Source organism: Anopheles coluzzii, chromosome 2, assembly GCF_943734685.1.
Source record: "Anopheles coluzzii chromosome 2, AcolN3, whole genome shotgun sequence".
Classification (NCBI taxonomy): domain Eukaryota; kingdom Metazoa; phylum Arthropoda; class Insecta; order Diptera; family Culicidae; genus Anopheles; species Anopheles coluzzii.
Window position 1 is genome coordinate 123,831,163 of NC_064670.1, and position 19,971 is coordinate 123,851,133.

The 19,971-nt window shown below is 46.9% G+C and overlaps 1 protein-coding gene across 1 annotated transcript in view; it reads left to right on the plus strand.

Annotated features, from left to right (window-relative positions):
- The first annotated feature begins 3,402 nt into the window (after window positions 1-3,402).
- Window positions 3,403-19,971, plus strand: part of LOC120953087 (mucin-5AC) — a 51,547-nt gene continuing 34,978 nt past the window's right edge. Inside the window, exon 1 of the mRNA XM_049606554.1 lies at window positions 3,403-3,462. The gene's annotated coding sequence lies outside the window, so the exon portion shown is untranslated. The remainder of the gene's footprint in view (window positions 3,463-19,971) is intronic.

The following is a 19,971-nucleotide window of genomic DNA, read 5'->3' on the forward strand; positions in this document are numbered from 1 at the left end:
GTGGCAGAGAGCATCGAGGAACGATGCTTTTTTCTTCCTGTTTAGCATATATTGAATGGTTCATGTATTGCTATTTTGTCGAGACACGGTGGAAATCTATCGCCCACGGGGCTCTGTTCTGAGCACGGCGCAATTCAATTAGTTTATCGGCGGACTTCTAGGACAACCCACATCACCTCACCTTTCACATCACCTTTCTCCCAGGTGGGTCAATTGTTGCGGAGGAAGTAAAGCTGCAATTCAAAGCACAATCTCCTACAGTGTTTGTTTCGCCGTGTACTCCACGGCCCAAGTCCGGTCTGAAAATGCTTCCGATGATGTGAAACGCGCTTTTATTTATTTTATATCTACCAGTGCCATTCCTCGTTCGAAGCATGATCATCGAAGCTCATCGTCGTCGTCTTGCAGCCAGATTGGCAGCAGTTAATTGCGCTGCCCGCGGCATTTGCGTTCTTCCGACTGCAAAAATCGAACGCGCATCACAACAATGCTGTTTGCATACAATTCGATAACAACAGTTTGTGTTTCTTTCATTACTTTCCTTTTCTGCAATGAAAAGAATGTTGTTTGTTGTTCTTCTTTCCTGTGCAATGAGGTGTGTGTGTGCGCTCGTTAAATTATTCATCGAACCTGTAGACGGGGGCGAGATAAAAACAAGCAACATAACGAGGCGATTACTTCTTATTCAGTTTTTTTGGACGACAGACTGATTTGTTTGTTTGTCGATTGACGATAGGTCGTGGTTTTTGCTTGATTTGTTTTGACTACAGCCAGATAAATCATTGAAGGAATTGTTCTTCCCATTCTTTAATAAAAATCTGCTAAAAGCTCTCACACAAAGCAAATGTTTGCATGCGCCTAAAGCTTATGTGTGTGTGCTCTACAAAGCCTTAAACAAGTGTCACTACCAACCATCGATCACCCCGGCCAGTCGGCGCTGCTGCCCGCTATTATCAGCTGGCCCTTCTTCCAGCAAATGGCATATTATTTCAGCTCGCTTAAATTCGCGTCATTTTACACAGACACTGGGGAGGGCCGCTCCCGAGGGTTGCGGGTTCGGGATCGTTACATAACACTGAATCAGCTCACACCTTCCACCTCCTCCCATGCCCTCCCTCCTTCCCAAGAGTTGCCTGTCCACCCCGATAAGTATGTCATCGTGTTTTGCTGACACAGATGTTCGAGTGCAGAAACCTCAAGTTTCACGGGAGTTGTTTGTGCGTTGGGTGGCAGACTTTTTTCGTCTTATGTTTTTTTTTTGCTGCTGCCTTTTTGCCTTTCCAAGAAAACCAAAAGCCTCCTTACCCTCGTTTGCCTTCCCCGCTAGAGGGTTGTAGGGGTTTGTTGGGGTAGGTTTGGGAAAATGTTACGTATCCGAAGGCTGTAACAGACTCTGTTTACCTGGGAAAAAAAGAGGACGCAAAGGGGCAGTGCTCCGGGACGCGAGAAGGTCAGTTAGAGGGAACAAAGTTATGATGTGCCTTCCCGAAACCATTTCCAATTCGGCAATTGGGAGCCGATCTTTAATGGAAGGGAAATGGATTGGAATTGGCCTCCTCATACGAGATGATTCGTTTGGTGTGGCACTTTGTTTTTGGGATACGAGAAGGAGAGCAATTTCCAACAGAAAAAAATGGTAGGATAAAACGTTACATTTTCATACGATTCTGGGTCGGGCCGGGCTTTATTTGCGCCAGCCAGAAAATCCAGGCTCAATTTTATGGCACCGACTTTTTGATTGACCGTCGTACCATCGGGGCTGCTCTGCCGTGTTTGTCCCTAGAATACCAACATTGTACAGTGCAGAGCGTAATAGTAGCACAGAGTCCCCCAGCAACCTTTGTTCATTGTGTGGTCGATGGTCGCCTACTTCGATCGACACACACACTACACTTTTGTAATGTGGCAGAGTTTAAGGTTATGGTTGGCACCGTACTCCTGGACTGGCGAAGAAGAGGAGGACTGTGTATGGCGTTGAAGCTGTTGGTTGTGCACGCGCTTTCAGCTGGGGCCTCTGGTGTGCCTGGTGGCATTGAAGGTGAATAGAGCTGTGCTTTCGCTGTGTCAACGTCGTCGCACAACTACCATTCACAAACAAAACGTTTGTGTCGAGCACCACACGGGGAAAGGAGAGGAGTGACCGTGTGGCGAAGAATCGGGGCTTTATGCTTTATGCTGACCTAGGCATAACAGACAACGGTCCGGTGCAACGACGGCGCTGGCTGGTGTTGTTGGGTTTGTTTGCCAGCGAGTTTGCCAACTTTGCTGTCGTTTCACTGTGTTGAGCCATCTCTTGCCCTTAAATCTAGCATTTAGTCCTACTAATGTCTAGGATGTTAGGAACCTATTTAAACAAATCGAATTGACACTTTTATCGACAAAATACCAAATATTGTTTGTAGCAGCATTCGTAAAAATGGCTCCAATTCCAATGAAATTCCAGCAACTTCCGGTGCGTCCAAAAGGATGCTAGAAAACGCTCAGCGCCTACTCGTTGGTTTCTCCTACAAAACTTGGAAATCATTGTTGATTCCAATATGAATCATCAAACATTCCAACGGAGGAACGATTCGCGTTTGACGCGGCTTCCTTCGTCGGGGGGAGCTTCCAGTGGGCAAGGCAAGGGTGATGTTTTGTGTGTGTGTGAATTTTCTCAAACAGCGGTAATCATGTTTAAAAGTTCGCCGCAAAGGCAGTGCGCTGAGCTGAGCCTCTGAAAGGAGGGTGGCCTTGAAATTGTGATAAATTTTGCACGTGCTTCGTTGCCGATTTGCCCCAACGGTGGCCGAGATGGGGATGGTCGGTTGGAGGTCACGGTTCGCTTCCCTTCCTCCTATGCACAACAACCGCCGCCACCAAGATTATATTGGCAGGTCGTATGGGATTGTGTGTGTGTGTTTTTCTCTTTCAATAATCGAATATTCCCAAAGAATAACACAATTGAATTTGTTGTAAAACTTTGCCGTCGATATTATGACTTTGCCGTCGGCAGAGAGGAAGGAAGAGCTTAGTTGTTGTTTAGATAGTGAATAAGCCGTCCCGTTGTACGCGCCGATCCGATCCGGGTAGGCTTTAAGGCAAGCATAAGGGTTAGCTCAGGGTTAAAAGAGCACGTCACGTCGCTCCACTCTTCCTCTCTTTACGACTCTTTCCGTTTGCGTGGCGGCTCCAAACGGCGGATTTAACGATCGTGTTGTAGATGTGTGTGGTTGATTCATCGGGTTGGCAGCATACCAAACCTTCTCGTCTAGTGTGTGTGTGTTTGTGTGCGCAAAAAAGGTTTTTCATCACGTGTTTCCATAAGCGTACGGTATCGATGTTTGAATTGGTTTTTGTAGAAAAGTTTATTTTAGTATTAAAACAATACATTTTTACTAATAATGTTTCCTTATGTACCGTTTCAGATTTTACAATAAACACACACAAACATCGTGCTCAACATTCTACTACCATTAGTTTAAGGTGAGTCAACAAACTAGTTTGTAATATTGGGATCGACATTAATCAACCAACATGAATAAATGGTAACAGAACCTGCTCCAGAAGCATAAGAAATGAAGTTCCTGAATGGCTGTGATGTAAACTCTCCAGTATCAGGGGTCATTGTACAGTTTAAAGAGCTTTTCAACGTTTGCTTGCCACATTCTTCTGTACGCTTTTCCTTTTGAGCGTGATGAAGAAGGCTTTAATAGAGTTTTCGACTAACTCCCATCGCTCTCAGTAGCATTAGAGCTACTTTGGGTTAGATGTAAACGTATGTATGTAAAAAAGTAACCATAAAGCTTTAAATTAGCCCGAAAAAGAATGCTCAGAACGGGAGTGTAAGGCATCGCAACGCAACTAATTAACTAATTGAATGCGCTTCGGCTACGTTTTCATTACTTTCACATTAATGAATCGTGAATTGAATTACGCGGTCCATAATGTGTACCAGCTTTTTTAATATACGTCCTTATCACACACCACATCTGCAAACAATTCCACCCAACCGGGGCTGTGGGCTCACTTGTTTTTTCCTCCACAGTGCATTTACATCCACAGCGCCATCGTCAAACAACTTCGCTTCCCTTCTGTTGTTCGCACACCACTACTAAATACACTGTTAACAAATTTCCCCACAAATTGCATCCTTTTTTGTTTGCAGATGCGCCTAGCGTGTGGCGAGAAAAAGGATGTGTCACAGTGCTCCGTCCGTCCGTCCAACGATAGGAAAGGATGTGTGTGGTTGGGTGAAGGGGCAATGTTGGTTTGTGATGCTGCTGCGCGCATCAACACCCCTTGTTTGTGCGTATTTGCAGCGTATTTTTTGAGTTTGCAACCATGCGCTGGTCTTTGTACGCTGCTGGCTGAAATTAGTTTTTCGCCTCGTTTGGGTATCCGTAGCGAGGTGCGAGGTGGAGGAAGAAGGACTGGTGACGTTTTTTGCTGCTAACTTGTGCATCAAAAGCATTTCCGTTGCCAAGGGAAACGGATCCTGTGCGTGTGGGTGGTAGTGGTGGCGGTGATGAGGATGGTGCTTCTGCTGGGATCGATTTCATCACGAGGTGTAAAAAACACCAGCCCGGAATGCCGGGAAAGCTGAAATGTTGCGATGATGTGCCGGTGACGTACGAAAGGTTCCTTTTTTGTTGTTGCTTTGTCTGTCGACAGTGGTGTGCGTTATCGTGTGCCAGCTCACCATGGAAACTCATCGGCTTTGCCGTACCCGTGTGCGGTAGTGTTTGTGTGTGTCATCGTTCGAATCAACCAGGAGCACAGGAGCATAAGGACGATGTGTTGTTGGGCCATGGCTTTACCAGTTGGGGTTGGAGCCGAAGTTACACAGTTGTTTTGCTTTTGCCTCACCTGAAGAAAGTGTATGTTCACCCCCTCCCCATCGCTTCTTGGCAGTGCCGGTAGTGTAAAGGTGCGTTTGAAGTTGAGAAGTTGACGAGTAGTGAGTGACCCACTTGTAGCGAGCGTTTATGACGCACAGCAAAACAAAAAACAACAAAAAATCGTTGCTGAGGCAACCGGAATGATTGGATTTCGGTGGTCGATTGTGACTGCATGATTGAGATTGATTTTTCGCTTTTCTCTTTTTGTGCCCACACATTTACTCATTTCAGCGTACGTCCGCGCAGAGTACGCAAATGATGCATTTAAGAGCGGGCGTAAGTGGAAGCGTTTCAGAAAAATTGGATGGTAAATTAAAAAAATCATCTTTTTTAAATATTTCATTCTGTGAACGATTAAAACCAAACGGATTAAGAACATAAAATGTCAATTGTCTTGCTTGGTTTTTATTACGATATTAGCAGTGCCATAAATCGGGTGGTATCTTAGCGTCGTGCTAAGCGGCTGGATTGATACTCTAATGCACGTGAGTTCAAATCTGAAATCAACTGTGAGTGTGATGAGGGGCTCATTTGAGGCAAGACATTTTGGTGTTGGAATTACGCTATTTAAAGATATCGCATTAGTTTAGCCGTACCACACTTCCTTCTTTATGCCAAACACGTATATATGTACTGGGATTATTCAGTCAGAAATGAGTAACTAACGAAATCCTACCTTGCTATATAATCTGACACAGTTGTCACATTGACGGACAAGACTGTGTTGTTAGCTCTAAGGACAGTTAAATCCTTTTTAATTCGCACACCTCTTATGCTGTTTTATGTGTGTCACTGCCGCTACGAACGATTGAAACAATACCCGGTAGAGGAGATAAAACACACTTCTACCGTGAGAATCGATTCGTATCTTGCCTTCACTGCCCTGCTCCTTATCCATCAAACCTGTGGCCAAACTCGTACGAAAGACGAAGTCGACGATTTTTTCTGCCAACTCTTGCGTCCTCCTTGCCCAATGCGTGAGAGAGCCCGTTTTAGCATACAGATCACGTTCGATGGTTTCGTTTTTCCTGTTTCTCTGTCCCGAACACACACCGCCGTACACAGTGTATCCATCTGGAGGCGCAAGAGTTAAACACACACCTTCGGCGCTCTTCCATCTGCCGCGATTGCGTGCTCTATCGTCGATTGTCTTTCCAGGAGGGCCGAGCGTTTGAATGCGTCGCCGTGAGCGATCACGAACCGAATTGAGCCTTGTTTCTTTGCTTTTTCTTTGCTTTCAATGTCTTGTTATTTTTTTTGTCATAGCGCTTCTCATTTCCTGTGCCCGAAATAAATGAAATTCATGTTTTAATTGGCTCGCTGTGCGATATTTTTTAAACACTAACTCCTATCACAGTGCAAAGCACAGCTATCGGCAAAACAAAATTTTGATTGTGTTGTGCAAAAATATTTGCCCTCAAAAAATCCTACTTGTCGTCTTTTTATGCGCCCTTATGGTGGTGGTGTGTGATGGTGAGCGCCTCTTATGTAGGTTACAAGCATGAGCCCTTCCTTGTGCGTACGGCTTTTGTTGGTTTGCGTTTTCTTTGCGCGGCGTTTCCTCTACCGGGTGGTGGTGCGGGGTGCGTATGTCATTTTTTCGACTTTTTGCCATTTCATCAATTTCGGGTCTGCCGGTTGAGGGGCCGGCTCTCGGCGGTCGTTTCGAGCCTATCGGGGCACCATCACCAACCATCACACGGCCCCGATCATCGCCAACGACTTTGTTGTTGCGTATTGCGTGCTGCTGCTTTATGCTTGCCCTTCTTCGTTTCCTCCTGCTCGGTGTGCCCTCGATTTTGTGGTCGTGTTGGTGGTGGTGGCCACTCTGCCACTTGTTAGTGACCCAAATTCCACTGGCTCGCTTGTACGTTGTACCAGACGGAGTTTGTGTGTTTTTCCTCTTCTTCCTTTACAGCCATTTCATGTGGCTGTATGCTTCTGTGTGTGTGTGTCTGTGTAGGATATTACAGCTCACGCATTGGTTGTGTCAGATTTTGGTGGACATCCATTTAGCGCTTGCTTTCCGGCAAAATAGGGAAAGGTATTTTTTCGTCGGTCCATTTGATTTTGTCTTCTGTGTGTGTGTGTGTGTGGGGGGGGGGGGGGATGAAGAAGCATAAAAGAGCAAAGCTTATCTCTTGTACAGAGCTGTTGAACATTAACAAACTTTGGCCCTAGTAAACATCAGAAAACGTGCCTCAAAATCCCATTCGCCGGCAAATGACTTCAAGATGTGTGGAAAGTGAATCGTCTTTGGTTATATGGGTTGGCAGCACAAAAAACCGGCGTCATGAGATGCAGACAAGCTGAAGCCAATGTTGCGAGACTCCGGCTGAAGAAGGATACACGTACGTGAGCTTGTTAGAGGTCGACGGAAAGTGGTAGTGAAGAAGAAGGCAGGGAGACCATTGCCTTCCGACAGCAGCAAGTAAACGCAAGCCATAGTAGACCAGTTCTGTCCTTTTGGCGTGATTGCTTAAGTAGGTCACATAATGAGTGTCGGTACGGCTGTGTATATACATAGTTGATTGCATGCTTTATCATGTGTCGTGTGTGTGACAAGGTGATGAGGACGAATTAATGAGCGGGGCTGCTTAGCACTAACTATTTAGCGAGGCTTTCTGACCCAATATTGCACAATATTGACCTTGAAAACCGATAGGAAGATGTGTTTTAAAGAGTTCAAACACAGACTTCTGGTGTATTGCAGACTTTGATGTTATCACCTTTACCACGGGGCATTGGGCAAGTTATACGGAGTTAATGTGTTAATAAACGCTACATTGATACAAACGATTGCGTTACATGCGTCTCTCATATTCTGCGTCACATACCTTCACTGATGTGATAATGCCATCATTCAGCAGCATCCAGACTACCCTCGGCTCGGCCTGTTGCAGAGTGATGAAATTGAGCCACGAGACAGCGGGCACACAAGTACACATGCCCTCATCATCTCTTCCCTACTAGCGTCATCACCTGCTGCGTTTCAGAGGTAGAGATCAGAACAAGAGAAAGGAAGGAAGGAGAGAGACTGTATGTAGCATATCAACACAACCTACGCACACACACACACGAACACCAGACGTATCAGCGAATGCTGCCAATTGCAAATGATTGTACGCAGACCGAAATTGTTGGCAAAACCCAGCAAAACAAGCTCCTTCCACACAAAGCTTCGCGCTTTTATTTGCTCTTTATGCGTGGCATGAGTTTTTGCGCTGCGAGCTGTGAGCGATCAATACCAAAGGAGGAGAAGAGGGTCCCGCATCTTCGTAAAATGACTGCTCCCTTCCCACGTCCCCTCGCAAAGTTGCCAAACTGTCTGTGTGGTGGGCCTGTGGGTGGCTTGTGTTTTGTAGGACGCCGGGGGAGGCACTCTTTTTTTTCGGGAGCATCATTTTCAATGCCAAAGTAATTGACCCAATTGTTTGTCGATGCGATATGCTTCGGCGGGGGCTGCCGCTGCCACTGAGCTGTTGCTACCGCTGTTGTCTTTTAGGTGTGTGGGTGAGACAGAGGGTGATAAGCAGTCTGTTGCTGGCGTTTAAAGATAAGGGAAGTTCCGACACAGTCTGAAGCTTGAATGCATTTTCTGTGCACAAATACGCTCACAGAGAAGTGAATCTGGGATTCCTCTTTTTGTTTGGGATCAATAAAAAGCCCCCTTTTTGCGAACGATAACCACAATAAGACTTGTCACAGAAACATCTAACGAAGACGATTTCCTTCAGTCCTCCGGGTCTTCGTTATGCTGGGCCTAGATTCTTTCAAACTTTTAAGTAGCATTGCATTGTTGTGGTTATTTCACTACCACGATTGTATGCGCCTTTTTTGCTTTCTTTTTTCAATGCTCCTGTACAAGCTTCATTCATTCAGCTACAAGGAAATAGCTGATTGCGAATAAAAAGCTTCTCCCTTGGGGCTCTAGCTTCCCATTTTCCCTGGAGGTGTGCCGTTTTTTGTTGCTGCTGTTCTGTTTAAGGGCCGTCGTAGTTTTCTGCTCCGTTTGTGGAAAGCTGCACTCTCCTCCAGTGAGTTGTGGAGGGTAACAGAGAAGCAAAGAAGCACAACATCCGGAATGCTTTAGTGTTTGGTTTTGGTTTGTGTGTGTTTGCATCGCTATGAGGTTTTCGCGAAAAGAAACCTTGGCAATGGGGGGTGGTATATGGGAAGGAAGGAATAAAAATCCCGACCCACAACACTGGCAAGTGGTATTTCCATCATCAATCAAATGATACGCGCCAGTAGAGAGGTAGAGGAGGAAGAACGGCTCCCAAGGACACACAACCACAGTCCTTGCTGCCACACACAGAGGGGGGATCGAACGATTTTCCTCCCTCCCAACACAACTGCACAACTGCTTTGTGTGCGCTTGCGAATAGTAGAGGTGTCTCGTGCTCCATTTACGGTCTAAGATGGTGAGATTTTTTTTTGTCGGTTATTGGTATGTTTGTGCCCCAAAGGACCTTGTAAGCAACAATTTTCTGTACGCGAAGAAAGTGCGGTTGTTTGCCCTCCCCTCGCTTCCCTCGCGGAAACGTCGTCGTGTGGACGGGGTGGGATAAAGTTTGTTTTTATGTCCTCGGCCAGGCCACTCCCCTGCCGTTCGTTAGTGTTCCGTGGGAAAGAAGGAAAAGTTTATGTTGCCTTTTCCTCCACCCTCAATGTCCCTGACACTGCTGAGTTGGTGAAGGAGCTGGGAAGAAAAGAGGGGGAGAGAGGGGCGGGATTATGGTGGTGCATCGTTTCGGTAGATTGAACTTTTTTTACACTTTCATTACTTCCGACATCTTTCTTTTTAGTGTGTGGGAGAAGGGGTATAATATATTCTTTCCGTAGAGAAAGCTCTTCTTGCTCACAACACACTAAAAACGATGCACTGTTTATGATCCTTTTTAAGGGGTTATTTAAAAAATAATGCGCGGTGTGTGGCTGTTGTCCTTGGGTTGTTTTTTATTTGTTTTTGAAAAGCTAACTTCTTCTCTTCTACATGCTTCAAGTGATGAGAGAGTAGAAGAACACGACTGCAGCAGATACAGATTTCAGAAGTTGCATTTGATAGTTGAGGGGATGTGATCTAAGGTGAGATTTGATCGGAAGTCTGCAGTGCATGTGATGTGCCTCTTATCGATTACTCTATCAAGGTCGTCCGGAGCGGACGCTTTAATTCGCCTATATGAATCAGTGATCGCCAATGCATACTGTAAAGCTCATTTGATAGGAAAACCTTTGTGTAAATTTTCGTTAATATCGATTGGTGGGTTTCGCTCTGTAATATTAAAAAAAATATTTGTTTACTCTCTCAAATACGGATGGTAGATAGGTAAACAAGCGTAAAACTCACTTCGCGTCCCGCCGTATCGTTTCCCCGTGCCTGTTAGCGTTCATATTTTGTTTCGGTGTGTTTGTGTGGATTAACTTTTCCACGTAATTTCGCTTCGCTTGAATGGCTTCACAATTGTTGCGTCGCCAGCGCGCACACCAGCTCGCGGTGTTATGCTGTGTGCTGCGGGGCGCTGTGTTCAAGAGTGAAAGCGCGGTCTGACAAAACACACCTACCTCTCCACCACGGTCTTCTCGGCATCGTCCTGCGGGGCAGTTTGGCACTACAAAAAGCGGTGAAAGCGATACTGCTAGATGTGTATCCTTCCGCTCTTGCGTTGATAATGGGAAATTGTGAAAAATCATCCATGCTTTCACTGTCAAGTACAAGGAACACGGAAGGTAGCATGCATCAATCCCTGGAGAGCGACATGTTCGGGGGAGATGAATTTGAATTTGATGAGCCTGCTGACAAAGATACTGGAAAATCGGCAATGAAACTCGTCATCCCAGAGACACACCGTGTTGTTGTTTCGGAATGTGTTTCCTTCTTAAAAATAGACCAATTAAGAACCTGCCTTGGGTGGATTACATTTACATATCGTTGATACCATGCTCGGGAATGTAATGTTGACATGTACTGTGAAAAGAAAGAGACATGTAAAAATAGATATTGAACGTTCTGGAAGAACGTGTGTGCGTGAGTTTTTAACGAAGACCTGCGGTATACGTGTTATGGTCACGTCGTAATTCGCATACTTACCTTTATCGTCTTTCGTAAGGTTTCACTTTCGATTTTTGCCTCCTCCACGCTTCCCTTTCTACCTCGCTCCCTCCCTGGCGGGGTTTTATTGCACTTTCAATCGCTTTCTCATTAACGACTTCTTTTTCTCCTTTGTTTGCTGTAAATTGTGTTACCAGCGGCAGCACCGCACCGGCCACCGGCAGGGATTCCTCTTGCTTGATGACGCGATATAACAGGCTCACTGACTCGACGAAAAAGCGACGATCATTATCTCAATGTTGCTGTTGTTGAGACAAACGCTCATGATGATGATGGCATGTGCTGCTGCAACGCTATTACTTGCGATCATTTACCCTTGATCGGCTACCTGCGCTCGCTGGGGATGAAGAATGTGCCCACATCCCAACAGGCGGAACGCATTTTCTTCGTCTCCGATCGCTAGAGGACGTACCAACAAAAAAAAAGAGAAAAGGAAATGCATCACACTCACTACTGCAGAGGCAGGGCTCAATTCACCCCGTAAACGCTCACTGTGTCGTCGAGTGTGTGTTGTTGCGCTGGTTGGTGGCTGGCAGGTTTGGAGTGTGCGTGAGAATTAACCGCTCGATTGCATTTTCTTACCGCTCTCGTTCACTCTCCCTCTCTCTCTCTCTTTCTTTCTTTCTCTCGCTTTGTCTCTTTATTTCCTTCTCTCTACTCTAACCGTTTGCTCGTCAACCCAACCTTTAATCAAAGTGCGCAATGGTGTGTGGTGCATTTTCTTCACCGTGCGCGCCAACTCAAGTGGAGCGTCAAGCTTCAGAGCGCAGTTCGCTTGTGCCTCGTGGTACGATCGCAAAGTGGAGATCATGTGCTTCTTGTGACTTTACCATGATGATGATGTGAGTCAGTCTGTGTATGTGTGTGTGTGCGTGTATTGAATAGCAAAGTCACTCGCGCGGTGAAAGTTTTTCCATCCGTTTTTTTTCTTCTCTCGTTTCACTCAGCTAAACGGTAAGAGCAAAGCATAAGCTCAATGTTTTAGAGGGTCTGTTGGAGGGGTTTTGAGTGGTGTTTGATTCATGCTAGCATTTAAAGCATTTTAAAGATTATTTGTGCAGTAAAGTTGAGCCTCAGATAATTTACAAGGAGATGAACATTTCCCAAAACTGTTCCCATATATCAGCATTATAGCTCTCTGAGGGGCAGTATCTTGATGCAGCATGACGATGGGTGCATTTCGGCCACCCGTCGCACCACGCAAAACATCAACTGTGTAATCCCCGTTGTGCACGGGTGATCTATTTTTGTGAGGTGAAAATTACAAGCCGCTCATATTGCAACAAGATGATCGAGAGAGAGAGCGAGAGAGAGTGTTACAGATGCGTAGAGTGACTGACAGCGATTTGAAGTGAGACGCAACGGCGCAGTTAGAGCGATCCCCGTGTATACTCCGCGGGGAAGTAGATGTCTTAAGGAGCGGGCGGACGACGGGTCGGACGATAAAATCACATCTGTTGGTGTGGCAGCGTTGGGTTCGTTACGCTGTGAGAACGCTAGAATAAAGACCGGAAAATCAGCACCATCCGGAAAACATTCGAAATCACTCAACCTAACCTCACTGTAGTGTTGGAGGGGTGGGTTGGTGGTTGTGTTTGAATTGTACAGTATTAGTTCATGTGCGTTATTGTTTCAGAGCACGCCACACACTCACACTCACACACACACAGAGTAAAACGCAGGCTAAGGCGAATGAAGTTGTGTCTTGTGTTCGGTATCGCAGGAGGTGAGTGACACTTGTGGGTTAATGACGCACAGGTTTTACATTGTTGGCGGGCGTCTCGACGAGCTCGACGAAGAACGCACGAGAACATACAAGGGATCTTAGTGTAGAAACGGGTAAAAATGTCCGGGTAAAAAAAGGACCCACCAACCGATCGTTCAAATGTGTCTCCTCTGTGTGTGCGTGTGAGTCATTGATTTTTGGGATGTTTGAGCGGGCGGAACGACCGAGTTCAAGAACGGTGAACCTGAGATGTCTCTGTATGGTTCTTTGCCTCTTTTTTGCCGCTTCTCTCGTTCTCGCTCGCAACGGCTTTACTAGCTTAACTCTGTCCCGTTTCCCGTGGCAACAACGGCGCGCGTTCAGGTCCCGGTAAGATAAGATCCGCATTATGCCTTCGCACCTGAGAACCCATCGACTGCAGCCGCCGCCGACCTGCAAAGTGACGTATAGGAAGCCATTAATCAAACATATAGACGCACCACCCACCCCCCGTACCTTGCAAGATCTTCATTGGCGTTTGCATTGCCGTTCGGCTCGCTGCAATAAAACTGGAGTGCGTACTGTGCGCGCGGCTTCAAGGCCATCCTCCAGGTTCAATGGCGCAGTGAATGCTTCACGTCACTACCCACACACACACAGACAAACACGCTCGTTGAGCAATTCCTTCCGGAATCGAATTGGAAGCAGGAGGGGAGGGAAGGGGGTTGGTTTTGTTTGTCCTGCTTGTTGACGAAACACACCGGTGGACAGAGAGGGGGTCCAATATTTAACACATATTTCTATTAACATTGCCGATCGTTGACAGATCAGCTATGACAGTCGTAAGAGAAGTCTGTGAGTCGTTTGATTACAACAAGCGCGCACGCACACACCCTTTTCACACTCCGATTGTTGTGACAGTTTGACAGGAAAAATGAGTGATCTTTTTAGCTAGGAAGGAAGGTTTTAGCTTCGCCTTTTGCTCAGGGAACCACCGACCGACCGACCGACCGACGACGGACTGTTTTGCAGTGGAAGGGCATGTGTGTCGCTTTTATGATGTGCTTTAACATATCTGCAAGCTCATCCACTCGTCCCCGGATATGGATGGGTCGTTTTTTTTTCTTTCCTCACATTAAAATGCCAAGGACGTCTGCCGCACAAGACGCAAGACACTACTGTGGTGTATCCTTTGCACCCGGTCTACCCGGTGTGCGTCCCCTACACAGTATGTTTTATGCGCTTTGGAATTTCCTTCACCCAAAAGGTCACTCAGAGCTTTTATTCCTTATAACTGCATAAAAATGCAACATTTGTTGTCATTTTTCGAGATGCAATAAAACCACAAGGTAGAAGAAATTGTTCTCTATTTAGAATACATTCTTCGCAGGGTCCATATTCCTTTACAGTGCTATAAATGTTAAATGGTAGTATGTTTCTTGCCGGTGCAATTCTGTTTCGTTCCACCACGCCCCGATAGAGCGAACCAACAACCACCACGTGGGGCTAAAGCTCTCGTTCATTCCCGGTCAATGATTCGTGCGAATGGTGGTTCTACGGGGGCTTTTTTGTTTCTTCGTTTTTTGCTGTCCTTCTTTGCTTTAGCGCTCAGGTTCGGTTGTTCCACCTCTGTACTTCGAACGTTATGAATATTTATGTATATATCAAACAATTTCAGTCCATTGCTTCCGCGCCGTTTCCCCGTCCACCGCCGCCGCCGTGTACAGTGATAATCGTAACATTAGGGTTATCAGTTGCTCAGATGCTTGTAGAATTGCTTCTACCCGATGGCTGTCGCGCTGTGTTTGTGGGGTTATGTTTAATTATGATGTGTATGTGTGTGTGCGTTTTTTTGTAAAGAATCTCCCCATTGAAACAACAATCAATGGGAAGCAATTATGTAACAAGCGTGGCAGTACAAGTTGGCAATACATTTGCTATTGCTTGCCTGCTGTGTGGCGGTGTATGATGTTGTGCATCGTTTGCCACTGGCTGATTACGCTGCTGATCGTCGTCTTATCTACGGGCAACCGTCGTCGATTCGTCATACTAGTACTGTGCACGAGTGCTTTATCAGCAAAAGATGTTTATAGCAGTGTGTGCAACTTTGTACCGTTGAGAAGCGAGGAAATACTGAACGCCCGATCGAGCATTAGGAACACTGTACTTCCTTTAGTTTTTATCGCAAGAGAAAAGAGAGATACTTTGGGATATTGTAGCTGATCTTAAGGGAAACATTTCGGCTGCAATTTTAGGTAATAACAATCGAAGAGACACTGCAAGACCAAAACCTTGGAAGGCCATAATTTGTTATGGTTGTAAAAACCCAAACCTACGGAAACGTTCTATGTTTTGTTGTTGTTGATTGAATCTGCGCATCCAATGTGTGGTGTAGACCTGCCTGTCTGTGGAGTTGCTAATTTAGCTGTGAAAATAGACATATGCCTAGATTCCCTTTGCCGGGGGAGGTACACGCAGAAGGGCACGAACCTATTTATAAACACCCTCTTTGGGAACAAAACTTGGGATGGACGAGTGTTTGATGATTGCCAGAACTTGGGAGTGTTCTGCATTGGGTTTTTATTTCTTCTGAGTGTTTTATTTGTACCTGAGTGGTGCGTATATAGAGTTTGGAATTTCATAACATAATCCTTGGATAAAAACTATATATCAGGAGACTTGCAGTGCAATAACTATGCCATTGAACCTGGGGAGCCTTAACCTTTCTCCTTTTCCTACGTGGCATCTGGATAGAAGATTTTGATTATGTATTCATATGGGAATGATACCAACTCCAACAACAACAAGCCCAAACAGTAGTTTAACGATTGCGGAAATTAAAGCAACAGCTCCATATAAATGCCTGACCAGCCTTTTAGAACCTGTTCTGACATCGGTTAGCATCGTTAGTGTGGCTCTCCCAGCATCTCGAGGGCACAAGGCGCCATAAACGACGGCAAAGAAGAGGTAAATTATTGGGCCTTGAGCTACCAAGCCCAAAACTTGTAAACTGAAGCCATCTGCATGTTGTTGTGGACGACCCTGAATAAGTGGGACATCGCTGCTGCTGCTCCAACGAAGAAAAACGGTTCGATTTATCACCGACACTCAATTTTTCCGAGCGGATGCTCTCCATTTTCGTCAGACTCTCAGTGCCCGTTGTTCTCGTTCTCGTTTTTTTGGGGGGCAATTTGACGAAACTGCCCTCATTCCCCTCCGGGTGTGTTGGAATTCCCGGTCCAACGGGTAAACGCTGATCGTCAGGGAAATCTCTTTGTGTGCGCTACAGCTTCAAAATTCCCTCAAATCATCAAATTCCAGCAAGGGAGATAGAGAGAGAGCGAGGCGCCCTCATTGGTTTAGGCACACACGCGGGATTATCCATAGCTATTCTTGCGGACTAAAGCGTTTTTTTAATGTGAAAACCCTCCCTTGACGTGTTCCGAAAAAAAAGCAAAAGCAGTCAAGATGACGGCAGGAAAGGGAAGGCTGCGCACACGAACTATCATTGTGTTCTTCGCGATCAAACACAACCGTGCGCGCGCGCGATCTTGACGACGGCGGACGACGTCGATTGGAGTTCATGAACGAGCAACTGTGAACGGGGTTTGAACTGGTTCCGCTGGCAAGCCATGAAGGGCCCCATGGCTCCCGAAGGAGGGGGGGTGGGTGCTGGGGGAGGGCATGATTGTGCGCGATCGAGTGATCGAAGACGCGCGTTGCGGCAGCAACACCACGCAAACCGGTTTGTCCTTCGGCAAGAAAAGATGTTGGAGAGGGTTTTCGGTGTGTATGCTGTGTTCGCCTGACTGTGTTAAGCTTAAACTTCGTTCGTTAACTTGCTTACATACGGGGGGTTGTACGTGAGTGTGTGTGTTGGTTTTTTGTTCTTTCGTTGCGTTGTTGTTACTCCCTGTGTGCGCCTTCAAACTTTCGAGGTTCCACGCGGTTCGTTGTTTCCAAAAGTGAAGGAAAAGACAGACACCCCGTCCCACACACAGACACACACAGTCGTCGTCCCACTTCGCGCGGAAAGGAGAGAGATCCTTGGAAGTTTTGGGATTGTTTGGTGCTCGTAGGACGAAAGAACGGTTTGTGAAGTTAGTTCAATATTTTGTAGCTTATCGTTGATTAAGCTTGCGCCATTGTGTTGAACCGAATTTAGATAGTGAGTGGCGAGGAGAGAGAGTCAAATGTTGATTTTTCGTTTCGTGCTTCTCCCGACCGACGACGACGCGTTGATTCATAATGATGGGAACTTGATGAAACATTTGCTCATTAGAAGGAAAACTTTTGCTTGAAAGTAAACGGGGAATATAATGGGAGAAAGGCTGGCGCGCGATACCAAAGGGCGTCGTGTGTCTTAAAAAGCGCTGTTTTCGCATTAACCTAAATTTCCTAGACCTTTATTGTTTTTAAAAGTTCGAAATGTTGTGTTTGTCTATAGCAGCTGTAAAAGGGTTTTCATCATATTCCCTTATTTTAAGGTATTTTTTGGCTCATTTTGGGAACGCTTGAGATGGGAATAGAACCGCCTACGGGCTTGCAGAAGTTAGCGCTTCTGTTCTTACACCAGCGAGATGTTCCATACGTTTGAAGATTATTTAGAATCTGGTTGATATGAGTTGAATTGGTTGCTTAAACTAAAAAAACACAAATATTTGCGTCCAAAACAACCTTCCTTACCATATCTTTGTACTCCTTTAAAGTGTACTGAAATGAGCTTGTTTACTGCCCGGCACTGTTTTCGCATTTCATTGGCGTCATGTGCATTATTACACTCAACCGTCGGCGGGGAAGGGTCGCACATACACAAAATCGTAGAAATTCTATTACGTCAACGAAACGGCCGTCGGGCCACTTCTCGCGGGGCCTCTTTGCCGAACGGTGTGCTGGGGTCCGGTCACTCACTATCAAGCTCGACGCAATTGCACGTACACTTGGAAACACACACACGTACTCCTCCCAGCCCTTCCGGCCGTTCCCTTTATCTCTCTCGCACCGAGATTATGGCATTCAACACGGTCAACTGTGGCTGTGTCAAAGCTGTGCTCGGGAGACCGACCGACCGGGCATCATGGTGCCCACGTGCCACGTGAGAGAAGGTAGGGAGGGCGAGAGGGCATGGGCCCTATGATGCGAGATTGCGTACAAACACACGAGCCAACACCGGGGATGGAAGCGGGGGAGGAGGCTGCTGTGTGCGTGTGTCAAGTGAAGCAAGCGAAACATTCCACTCCACCGCCGCCCGGTGTTAATGCCGAATGATGAGACCCAGCCATCGAAAAGAACTCGGTGGGAGGGCGGGAGGGCGTCTTACTCACTTGCACACGCGATGTTGACCACCCCAAACCTTTGCTGCTGCCCACCCGCCCCTGCAGTTGGATGGACAGTGGACGGAAACGGCCACAAGGAACCTCTCGGCTGCTGCTGCTGCTGCTCTGCTGCTGGCGGAAAACACGTGCCCTTGCTGTCTAAAATTAGTTCAACCCGGCCCCGTCGCGCACTGGCGTGTGTTGTTCGCAGCGCGTCAGCGGTTTTTCCTCGGGTTTTTCGCTTTCCCGTCTAGAGTTGTGTGGGCAGAGTGTGCGTGTGTGTGTGTCTGTGTTTAGGGCAATGCTGTACAGTAGGGCCCGATTTCGTCTATCAAAAATGGGATCCAACTCTCACACACAAACATTGGGCGGTTTTACCGGAAGGACGGTTTTAGGGCAATCCGGGAATCCGCTCTCGGCCCAATCACTGGCTTTGATGGATTCTATTTTGTGTTCCAAATAATGATTGAGTTAATAATGGTTCGCTGAGTGTGTAACGCGGTTATAGGAGTGGTCAAAAGCACGTTCAAAAGCATTTTAAAATCTGGATATAATTTTGCAGCTAACTCAGTTTTGGACGGCTCAGTTTCCATCGAACTGACCTGCCCAACTATCAATCACAAGCGGGTCGTTTGCAGTGACTTTTGTATGACAATGTAATGACAGCACACGCTTTCATTCCAAACAAGAGTGCAACAAGTGGGGCCGGAGCAATTGCAAATGTGCCATGCAAAGAGAAGAGACATTCTGCAACGATACAGACACATTTTCTCACGAAAAAGCCATCTCACGAACTGGCCATCTCTCATCCCGGTGAGCTTGGGCGCTTGTTGCATCTTTCCCCCGTCACACACAAACACACACACACATCACGACGCGATCCGCGGGACGTGACGACGCTCAAGTAGGTGTGACGTTGGTTTTGCGTGCTGATTGTGTGACACATGGCCGGTGGAAGGGGCAGGGGATGGTTGTTTCAAATTGCATCTCAGCATGTATGTATGCCCCCCCCCCTCGGCAAACGAAAGGCACGACGCGAATGAACGATAAGCGAACGCAAGAGCGAGCTTATCGTCGGTTTAACCCGGCGGCGAGCCCGAACTTCGAGAACGCGTCAATGCTGCGGCGGCGGCGGTTTGTTTTTAACCTTACTTTGCGTTTCCCCGTGCATCCTCGTTTTTCTCTGTGTGTGTAAAACCGGAACCCCGTCCCGTGCTGCATCTTTTTCGCAGAGACACTTGTGCAGAAGAAGAAGCAGCAGCAGCAGTGCCGAGAGTCAGTGATCTTTTTCGAGCTCATCAGTCACACGCCACAATCTTGGCCCCTTCCTCCTCCTCCTCCCTCTGAGTGTGGCTAAGTGGCGGGCGAATGATAATGTTCATGTTGTGTGTTTACGACTGCTGCTGCTGCTGCTGCTGCACCAGAATGGAATGGTCAACGTTCGCATTGCGCCGTTCTATTCTGAGCGTCGAGCACATTCCGAGGCCGGTCCGAATGGAGGGGCGAAGTATCATTAGTAGGCGATGGGGCAAGAAGAAGGAAGCGCGCACACACAAACCAGTTAGTCAGCTGCTTCGTCTGTCAAAAACCTTTTTCAGGGCCGTCCGGGCAGCAGCAGCAGCAGGTTCGCGGTTTGAAGCGCGGGATGATGTGCGCCTTGCGCGTTTTTTCGGCAATTTCGGCGTTGCTGCCTCCGTTCTAGTTTCGCAAACCCCCCGGGGGGATGAAAGGGGTATCCGAGCGATGCAACGAACCATTTTGAAAAAGTTATGCGACTAATGCCCTTTTGCATGCATGATCTTTCGGAAGGAAATGTCCTTACCCGTCGTCATCTGTCTGCGTGTTATGTGGCGAGTTAATTGTTTCAATGGCCTCGCTCATAAATTCATTAACGACCGACACCTATCAGTTGGTCAGTGTGACAGATCCTTCGTTCTGCTCGAAACGATCGACGCGCACAAT